Here is a 7,610-nt window from a genome sequence, read left to right as displayed (position 1 = left end):
CAGTCAAATGAGTGTGTTGAATCTATTGCACCATCCAAGTGGGGTTTGAGTTCCAATGGTCCCTTAGTTTGAAAAATCGGATCAGATTGCAGATTTGGGCTGATCTAGACCGGAATCAATAGTGGTCGATCTCGATTCCCATTGATCTGGATCAAATAATCCAATACAAAAACTAGGGTTTAACGAGTTTTTTGCCAATTCTAACCAATTTAAATCGGATTCGTATCAGAATCAACCGGAGCGATCCAAATCTTGGTCCAGGCATTAGACTGTTAGATGGTAAATCAAGGAAGAGCAGGGACTTGTACGTACACCGCCAACATTTAATGGCAACTGTACATTGAATCCCACAGTTTGTATCTAAAGAAGCTCACCACTTGTTAAGAAGGGGAGAGGAGAGGATAGAAAATGTCAGAAAAGAGAAAGTGTGAGAGAACCGGCAATATGTATAACCTTTTCTCATATAAGCTCTGTTTGTTTCAGAAAAAAATTTTACCTAAAATTTTACACGGTAAATTTTACTTTTTAAATGTAAAATTTTACACATGTCGTAAAGTTTTCTTATGTTTGTTTCCATTTAAAAAAACAACGCATTAAAAAACTGTTCAATATGTAAAATTTTACAAGTCAAATTTTTTGATTTTTTCACGTAAAATTTTACACGGAAACAAACATAAAGGAAATAATAAGAATCTCGTAGTAACATAGAATTGGAATCAACATCTGGTTTACCAACCTTGCTAATTGGAATGAAGTCATGAACTAGTCGAATAACCCATGTAATTGCAGTAAAGAGAGCATGGTTAGGAGGTTAGAATCGATTCATCTGGTTGAATCAAATTGGACTCTACCATTTGCAATTCTGAATTGTCACATTTGCGTTGATCAATTCGTGAGGATGGACCTTGGTGCAATAGTTAGGTTGCTCCATTGTGACCAAGTAGTCATGGGTTCGAATTTTGGAAACAACCTCTCTGCAAAAAAGGGGTAAGATTGCGTACATTATGACCCTCCTCTGACCCAGCGATAGTTCATGCACTGGGTACGGTATTTTATTTTAGAAAAAAGCAGACAATTCGTACTTGATTTTTAGGGTTACAATCCGCCCTCTTTTTTTTTGTTGAAAGGTTTTATTGAAGTACAACCAAAAGCTTCAACTAAGCAAAGATCGTGAAACCAAAGAGTGGATGTTGGGCATTCCGTCATACACGAAACTGACAGAGCCTTCCAGGCCAGAATATTAGCTATTTTATTGATAACCTGTGAAACATAGATTCATAGAAGCCAATTCTAATCAAGCATTGTTCTGACATCACACCTCACTTATGTGTACAAACCCGAAGGGTGTGAATGTACAAATATAAAGGGCACTAGTAGATATGGGTGTCAATTTAGAATCGAAACCGATCGTTTAAAATCGAATCTTAAGTAAATTGGTTCGGTATTGGTTTTCAAAGGTGGAATCTTTTCTAGGTTTGGTTCGGTTTCGATTTTATGCCTAAAACCAAAGCGAACTGAAATACCTATTTCAAACCGAATAAGGAACCGTATAAAATTATATTCATGCTTTTATTTTTTTAATCAAATGTGGATGATAAATTATTTTCATTTTAGTGTTTGGGAAAAGTTTGGATGACTATGATCCTAATACATAATGGTTTTTTTATTGTTTAAGATGCACAAAAGTTGGCCCAAAATTTTAAAATAGCACCTAAACCGATTATAAAATCAATTAAAAACTAAGAAGTTGAACCGAGTCAATTTGGTTTTGGTTTTAAAAATGTATTTCTATTCTCGGTTCGATTTGATTTTAATTTCTACATTTTTTTTTTAAACCGAGCCGAAACCAAACTGTTTTTTTTTGTTTGGGTAAAGAACCGAACGGGTTGACATCCTTACTAGTAGACACTTGGCACTTATGGGTTGTAGTGTTGTACATTCACTCTTGAGTTGTACATATCACAATGTTTTGCGGCACAAATGTTTCTCTACAAATATTATGTTATAAACAAAATTAAAATATCATTCAAAATCTTATATTTGCTTAGGCATTTATTTATAGTCATGGTTATAATGTTTTTAATTTTTTTAATTTGATAAACCAGAAATATTTTCCTAGTTTCAAATTTGCAAAAGTCAACAACTCAAATTTAAGAGATATTGCATGTTCAAGTCTCCTTGGGGTTTTTTAGTCTACTTGTTAAAAAATAAAAAAATATATAAATTTATGTATCACATACAAATCTTATGAGAGAAGGATCTACATGTTGTCTGTTTATATTGACATCTTATGCATCGTATCAATAGGGGCAATGAAACAACATATTTACCGAGGATAGACTATGAGAAGGAAGTACATTTTTTTTATTTTTTTTTGGTGACAGGGAAGTACACATTGATAATGTGTATTTTCACTTTCAAATATATTTATTCATCAAAAAGCGGATTATTATTATCACAAAGGTCTCTTATTTTTTTAAATGTGTCACATGACATTTATTATGTCACATGAACAAATAATGTGTCCATTTCAACTGTTAGAGGACATGATTTAGATTATCCAAATGTCAAATTTCATAGTCTAATTCAATCAAATACCCCTTTTTATATTGGCACAAATCATGTGTATGTCCTTGCATATATACTAGTACTCTAGACATTATTATGCAGTTTCCAAATTTAGAATGAGAACAAACATCTTAAATTAAAGAAAGGGAAGCAGTTTTTTGTCCGGGAGTGTGGCCTACGCCAGCACACCTATGTGTCTATCTCTCTACTCTTTCTAACAAAGGGGTAGAGTTGTCTTTTCATTTGAGGAGGAGAGAGATAGACTCATGGGAGTGCAGGCGTAGGCCACACTCCCGCACAGAATTCATTTTCCCTTAAAAAAATCATAAAAATGGATACCTAAGAAATTTTTTTTTTTTTTTCGATGAAACAAAGTGTAATCTCACAAACCGCACACCAATCCCAAAAGATTAACTAGCTGAGATTTATGTTTTGATTTTTGGAAAGTATCACCTTCCATTGTTATATTGAATATTGAACAATTCAAAAAGTAAGAACAAACATTGCTATTTTTGTATATATTAAAAAGAAATAAAAATTGCTATTATTGTATTACTATTGTATTATGAACGGCAAAACTTATAACATTAGTAATTTGTAACTACAAATTGATATTTGCCCACCCCCAAGAAAATAACTAATAGCTTCTTTTATTGACAAAATGATGGCATTATTATGAGAAGACTAGAGCATACACTTTGAATCTCAATTCAAGATAAGCATTAACCCGTCAAGATTTAAGGTTTACACATCCAGTACGTGGCATGTGGTATGCATGAGTCGCACTATAAAGTGGAATATATTATTGAATTATCTTGTAATCGTTAAAAAATATAAACTTTCCTTGTTATTGTACACTTTCTTTATTTTAATTGGAATTTTCTTATAAAAAGATTATGTCATGTATTTGAATATTTATTTAAGGAAAAATCTTATTGTAACAAAAATGGTGAATTAAGAAATTATAATTTTATTTTAATTGTTTATTGTCTTATTAGTAAAAATTATTTAATGCAAGGGTACAAAAAAGTTTCAAAGAAGTTGAAAGTTATTCAGTGTAGTATTTTATATGAAATTATAACATTTACCCTCTTGAAAAAAAATGTGTCATCTTAAAAGGGTAAAAATAATGGAGAGAGGTTGAGCACGACGTCCTGCTTCAAGCATAGTTTGAGAACTCGTGAGATCTTGTCGACTTTTTCGGATTTTTGAAATCCCGAAACGAGATTGCCTGCGAGTCTCAAAAGTGTAATATCTCGGATCTCGATTGGATCTCGGTTTTGATCTATTATTTTAATCCACCTATCACTTAAATACCTTACCTAATTAGACAAAACTCGACATATCTCACCGAGGGTGAGATCTTGGATCTCGGGTTGACCCAAAGTTGAGGCTTCGAATTGAAAAAAAAAAAATGCACCAACTCGGTGAGATCTTGACTCGTCTCGATTTTTCCAAGAGTCGAGTTGGTACCGAGACCCGAATTTTAGTACCTTGGCTTCAAGTATGAGTGCGGCCTTGACCAATGGGCTATGTAGGATGAAAGGGGTAAGGTGATCCTTTCCATGGGAGGTGGGAGAGAGAGAGACACAGGGTGGGCACCTCGACAGCGTGCCATGCCACCCTTCACCCCCCCCCCCCCAAAAAGAATAAATAAATAAAATTACAATTTCTTAATTCACCACTTTGGTAACAACAAGTTGCACCCTTTATGAAAAGGGAGTTTTTGAATGACATCTTTATAGGTATACCAAGAACTTGGTACGTTCTTTTAATTGTCATTTGTCTTACATAAAAGTTCTATAAAATAGGGGTATAAAAGAGTTTTCAAAAATAATTTAAAAGTGACATATCATTATGTCAATATCAAGAGTTGTTATTGTCATGCACATTTTTTGAATATACATGTGAAATGATATTATTACCCTTAATGAAAAATATTATGTATCATACTAAAATGACAAAAAAGTAAGATTATAAACTATTTGACACTTGAGGGAGTCAATATATAAGAAAAAACCTTATGTAATTATTATACAATAATATTTTCGAGGCTAACAGCATATGCCTTGAAGCCTAATTATGGAAGACCTTACATCATGTCTAGTGTTTTGGAAATACTAGATCATACTTATCTAGGTCCCCTCAATCCATAAAATAGTATTTTACAAATTAAATCCATAATATATTGAAATTGTTGTTGGGTAATTGTATTACAATTTCTTACAAATAATTGAAACAACATGAATTGCAATACAATAGATTAAGCAGTAGAAATTAGGCTTGACCTTTGGCTGAAATGAGAAGACCAAAGCTTGGATTTAATGTAGAACCACACCCGCAACAACTTGAACAAGCTTGAGGTTGAGTCACACTTGTGGTGCTGCATTTAAGGTAATTGATGCATCCTACTGTCAAGGAGTGTTCTGCACCACTACCCTAAGATAAAACAACCTTCAACTAGAAGATGAAGCAGTACTTCTAGTCCCTTGAAGGAGCCAAGAGCTTCAACACAGCAACCCTCTAACACACTTAGAAGAAAAGAGAGAGAGAGAGAATAATACTCTTAGTGATTGCTAAGTATGGGCATGAACATGTATCCAAAAAAATCTCTTACAAAGCAATTGGTTGGGTTTATATAGGCCCAAGACCAATCCTTGCACTTCCTTGGAATTCCCAAGAATAACCATCCACTTATGACCAAATTGAAGAATAAGATTTATGGACATGAATTGGAGGTTAATTCCAAATTCATAGTCATTCCCCACTAAGGGTCATGAATGACCTTAAAATTCATTCATTCTCCACTAAGACCATAAAGACCTTAAAACCCCATAAATGGTTATTCTCCACTAAGGACCATAAATGCCTTAATACCCCATAAAGGGACAGACATCACCTATGACCATGAATTGAGAAATCAATCTCATTCAATATCCTTGACCCACCTTCCCACTCATGATAGTGACCATGAATAGACTTTAGGGTACCCATAGAATGTTACAACATTTGGAATTACTTCTTTGATCACATGGGTCCCACACCATAACAAAGCAATCAAAACATTTTGAAACTTAAAATAAACTAAAATATATATTAAATATATTTTAAATCTAACAATTGTATCCATAATGTTTGTAGATCTTACACTAAAATATAAATCTAGCAAAAGTAGAATAAGATAGGATTTGTAATCTAAAATATCTATCTTTTGAAGCATTTCTTTCTAACATGAAATATGGATTAAAGAAGGTATTAAAGTATTTGAAGGAGCATGGCTGGTAAGAAAATTTAAGGAGCATGTTCCCTAAATTAGATGGGTTTCAAAGGTATATTATTATATTAATGATCCTTGTTCCCATAAGCTTTCATTGATTGGGTGTTTTGTTAGAATAAAAACATAATGAAAACTTTTTAATCATAAAGAATAAGAGAAAAACTTTCTCACGACACCACTATAGTATTATTTCTCTTTCACATGAGATTTCTTATTATTTTCTCTCTAACTCTAACCATGTGAGTCCTATGTGGATGATTCAATTATCTGCGCTGCCATTGATGTGGCGCATAGATTTCCTCCTACACTGGCATCATAACGAATCCTCTCAAAAGAACAATTATGTAACTAGGTCCTATATTTGCTATGCATGTAACTATAATTTTTATGGGCAAGAGATCTCTACTTGATCACATTGTCTCTACACTAGCGTCTAGGCCAATGGGAGAGCATGCCTTGATATCCATTCAGGGGACAAGGGTGTCATATCATGGCAACCTATGTGAGGGCATAAGGTGCGCAACCAAGTAGGGATCTTTTTTTCAATTTTTATTTAGACATTTTAGATTTTTGTAGACAAATATGATAATAAAAAAAATGAAAAAAATATTCTTAAACCACCAAAGTAGACCACCTTATTGTTTGATCTCTGTGATTTTTTTTAATTCTGTGATATCTTTGTATGAATTTCCTACACACACTTTACCTTGCTCATCTAGAAACGTTTCTAAAATAAGTTAATCAAGCGGGTCAAAAGCAGTTTCTCAGCATAGAAATGAAAAAATCTATTCTATTGTTTCTCAGCACAAAAACAACAGTAAGGTTATCAAGTAGGCTCTATGTCTTTCTCTTTTCTTCTCACATGCAATGATCTCGTTGCTTTCCAATATAGGCAACATACGATACTCTCTTATTACTCCTCATTGGTGTACTCTCATATGTCAATTTCTTTAAAAAAAAGCCCTTTTGGGAGTTAATTCTGATGGCAATCCAAGCAAGTAATTAGTGTTACCCTCAAATCTTCTACCAAAAAAAAAAAAGTGTTACCCTTAAATCAACAAGGGTAGTATGGGAACATGAATGCCAAATTGATTAGGATATTTTAATCACGATTATCAATAAATACTTGGGTAATAATTAAATCGGAAATCATAACGATCTGATGATCCCCGCCTCCCTGGTGGTGGAGTGGGTAACCGTGAGTATGGGGGTGGTCACAGCCCTCACAGGGGCAGGTGACTCTGACTCATAGGGCGGACGTGAAAGCTCCTATTCATTCTGGTTCATTTATTTCTCAACCCCTTTATTTTAAAAATAGAAACAACCACGTAAGCCACATGACGAGAGGGATTAGCTGGCCTTCCTCGAAGCACAAACCCCACTACGCGTGAATCGATCAATTTGTGTACACGTGTACGGTAGAAGTGACGTCGGAATAAATTAATGGCTTCCACGAATATCGACGGCCAACTCAACTACCACCATAGGCTCCGTATATACATGTGTATACACCGTCGGATATACGAACACGTGTTTAATGACGTGGATGTTGCCTTGGCGTCCCCTCTCTAGTCTTCCCTTCTTCATCTTCCTCCTTCCCCCCCTCCCCCTTCTCTCTCTCTTCTCTGCGCCCAAAAGCACTAGAGAAGGATACGCAAAGATATAGCAAGAGAATGCAGAAGAAGAGAGGATAAGTTTAGGTTGGAGTTTTTATCTTTTCTTTTGAAGAAAGAAGGAGAAAAAAGGTAAAAATTCCTCAACATTG

This window comes from Telopea speciosissima, chromosome 1 (assembly GCF_018873765.1).
Source record: "Telopea speciosissima isolate NSW1024214 ecotype Mountain lineage chromosome 1, Tspe_v1, whole genome shotgun sequence".
NCBI classification, from domain to species: Eukaryota; Viridiplantae; Streptophyta; class Magnoliopsida; order Proteales; family Proteaceae; genus Telopea; species Telopea speciosissima.
This window is presented reverse-complemented; position numbering follows the sequence as displayed.